Genomic DNA, 3,896 nt, shown 5'->3' on the forward strand with positions numbered 1-3,896 from the left:
TCTTCACTCTCTGCCGCTCCGTCGGCCCCATCGCTGCCAACGCCTCTTGTCGTCGCCTCTTCTCCTTGCACTACCCCTTCTCTGCGATGACAAATTTGCTCAACCTGTGCCTTTGCTCCTTGAAGAATCTGCACCACTTCTACTCTATGACGAGGAATCTCCACTGTCGGTGGCCACCTCCTCCATTGCAAGTAAGTTGGTCGTTTCTACCATTAGATTAAGAAAAAATAATGTTTGAATTTTGTTGTGAAATTATTTTTAAAATGTGTTTTAATTTCAAATTGATGAAAATTTTGTGAAATTAAAATTTAGAGTTTAAATTATGTTACTGTGAAATTGGATTTAAGGTTTGGAATTAATTACTCTGAAATTGGATTTAGGATTTGGATTTTGCAGTGAAATTATTTTTAATATATGTTTTAATTTTAAATTGTTGAAATTTATGTGAAATTAGAATTTAGAGTTTAAATTATGTTACTGTAAATTGGGCTTAGGGTTTAAAAAAATTGATTATTGTGAAATTGGGTTTATGATTTAGATTTTGCCGTGAAATTGTTTTTAATATATGTTTTAATTTCAAATTGATCAAAATTTTTGTGAAATTGAGATTTAGAGTTTAAATTATGTTAATGTGAAATTCGGTTTAGGATTTGGAATTGATTACTGTGAAATTGGGTTTAGGGTTTAGGTTTTGCTGTGAAATTGCTTTTAATATATATTTTAACTTCAAATTGATATAATTTCTATGAAATTAGAATTTAGGGTTTAAATTATGTTATTGTAAAATTACGTTTAAGGTTTGGAATTAAATATTGTAAAATTAGATTTAGGGTTTGGATTTTACTGTGAAATTATTTTTAATATATGTTTTAATTTCAAATTGAAAATTTTTTTGTGAAATTGGAATTTAGAGTTTAAATTATGTTATTATGAAATTAAGTTTAGGGTTTGGAATTGATTACTGTGAAATTGGATTTAGGGTTTGAATTTTACTTTGAAATTGTTTTTACTATATATTTTAATTTCAAATTGATGAAATTTATGTGAAATTGAAATTTAGAGTTTAAATTATGTTACTAAAATTGGATTTAGAATTTAGGATTGGTTATTGTAAAATTGGGTTTAGGGTTTGAATTTTGTTATTTTATAATTTTTTTACTTTATTAGCTTTTTTGTGCTCTAACTTTCATTCATCGTGTTGATGATTGAAATGTTTTTTTGTATAATTAGTACTTACTTTATTCTTATTATTGCTGATAACATTATTTCTATAATCTAATTAAAATTTTGCACTACTTTTATATAGATTTGGTTATCATATGCTAATTTAGAATTTAGGATTAAGTTAATATAGGATTAAGTTAATATATTCTGTATGAAATATTGTGAATTTAGTTGAGTTTTGACTGATATTGTGGATTGAGGTTTATTGGATTTGTGAAAACCATAAAGGTGGATATATATTCAATTTTAGGAGAGGTTATGTCAAACTTTTTTTTAAATAATATAAATGTTGAAGGATTTATGTTGTATATATGCTGATTAGTGTTAATAACATTTTCTTTACGAATATGATGACAGGTAGTAGAAGTAGAACGAGTGGATCTCGTGGTCATGGTAGAGGGAGGGTTTTTACTGGATCCCCAGGGACTGCTCAATCATCGCCCCTACCCCGACTACCCCATCGACCCCTGTGACGTCACAGGCGGGTCCAGCAGAGCAGCAGTTCATGATGGTCCCGAACCCGAACTATGTGCCTCATTTCGCTACGCCCCCTACAGCTCCAGCAACAGAGCCCGCGGTGGGTGATTTCTCTAATGCGTCCTAGCCAGATTCTCCTCCACCGTCATCCATGAAAGGATGAGAATTTGGCCTGATGACATGCATGTGTGAATACATACTATTTTAAATTCTTTTATCCACAATCTATTTTGAATTTGTTAAGTTTTATGTGTTTGCTAATCTTCAGATTTTCATTGATAGGTTTGCACCAAACAATAATGCATGTACACAGGAGATCTCCAATGTGATTAAGTCCATGTACAAAAACGCTTGGCCGAGCTACACGAAAATTCCTGTTGAGACCAGCGAACGATGGTTTCAGAAGTGGGGGGTAAGAACCCAATGTTGTTGAATTACTTTGTGCAGGAGAAGTTTATCTGGGATAAGGAACATGATATCTTGATCAGGAAGATCTACGACCACCGGGTAGCTAAGCGACTTCAGTAGATGATGCAGGACATTCGTCAGGGGCGTGATCACCTCATGATTTGGCCCCGTTTAGATCTTAAGAAGGTTCTGGATGTCCATTTTAGTACTGATGAGGGGTTCAAGCATCGCCGTCTAACGAACAGAGCTAACAGGGCTTTATCGAGATCATCAAAGTATACTGGTGGGTCGATGATTTTCATGAAAATGAAAAGTAGGCTAGTATGTAGTTTATTTGCTAATCTTTGTTAATTATTACTTGAATTAATTGTTACTTAATTTATTTTATTAGTTGGTTTCAATATGTGTAGTCTAAGTCGTTGGATCATGAAGCGACATTGGCGGAGACCTTCAAGTATACCCATACATTGAAGGCCAACAAGGAGAGATTTGCTGATGAGCGGTCTACAGCTCATTATGTGAGTTTCAATTAATTCTAACTTGGAAATTTAGTCAGTTTAAAGTCAATTAACTGTCATCTTAATCACAACGTCTGTTACACAGAAAGATTACACGCAGAAATTGGAGGTCACGTCCTAGCAATCTTAGCTACTTAGTGGGGACGACCTTGCCAGCTCCAATGACTCCGTGATAGATTCTAAGAGGATTTGGTGCGAGACCACCTCTGAGCCCTATAAGAATCGCGTCTTTGGGTTGGGGTCATTCTTCGCCAGCGGCCTCCGCACCTCCGCATTGGCAGCTTCATGTACCTCTGCCTCTACCACCAGTTGTTGACTTGAGGGAGAAAATGCAGAAGTTCACACAAGAGCTTTACCAACAAGCTCAGCAGTTTGAGTAGAGGTACAGCGAGTTTCTTGCACATGTGGGAGGAGTCGTTGCCATCAGCTCGGACCTGACGGAGAAGCTAGAGCGGCTAAAGCATTTGCGAGAGTAGATAGAGGTGTGCAATGAGCAGATGCGCACTGGAGGCAACGGCGCTATTGGTACCAATTGCAACGCGGCTGGTGGGACACCGACATCAGTACCTACTCCGCCGTCTTAGTAAGGGGAAAATGACGACGACGACGGTTACCGGGATCCATAGGGTTTAGGGATTTAATTTATTTCATGTCTACTTCATTGTATTCTATTTTTTTTACTCTTATTATATTCAGATCATTGATATTTAATAAAATTATTAGTTGATTTCTAGTAATTTTGAATTTCTGTCCTAATTTTGTAAACAAAAATTTTAATTTGACTGCTAATTGTGGGCTAATTGTGAAAAAAAAAACACAACTACTATAAGATTTACTAGCGAAAAAATCCGACGGTAATTGGACGTCACAAAGCATAATATGGCGCCAAAATTACCGTCGGACTAATCTGATAGTAATCATCATCTTAGTTTCGTCGTATTAATTGAAAAATCGCTGCAAAATCCACCAATAATTAGCGTCGGAAAAAATAATTCGTCGGTAAAAATTTTTTGACACCGTTTATACCATCAAATTCAATCTCATAGTAAACTAATTACCGGTTCACCAATAATTTCGATGGTATTCAATGCATTTTTTGTAGTGTTAAATTTTGTATCCTTCTAGTTCTTTCTATCATCTGTATAATCCTCACTTGATTTTTTTCTTGTCGTCCTCTTTATAATGAAAAATCCACTATAAAATTTTGACATCGCTAGTAAATGAAACAATGAATAGGTGTAAAATTAAAATAATTTAAAATCGTTGAGC

Source organism: Arachis ipaensis, chromosome B04 (assembly GCF_000816755.2).
Source record: "Arachis ipaensis cultivar K30076 chromosome B04, Araip1.1, whole genome shotgun sequence".
In the NCBI taxonomy this organism is placed as follows: domain Eukaryota; kingdom Viridiplantae; phylum Streptophyta; class Magnoliopsida; order Fabales; family Fabaceae; genus Arachis; species Arachis ipaensis.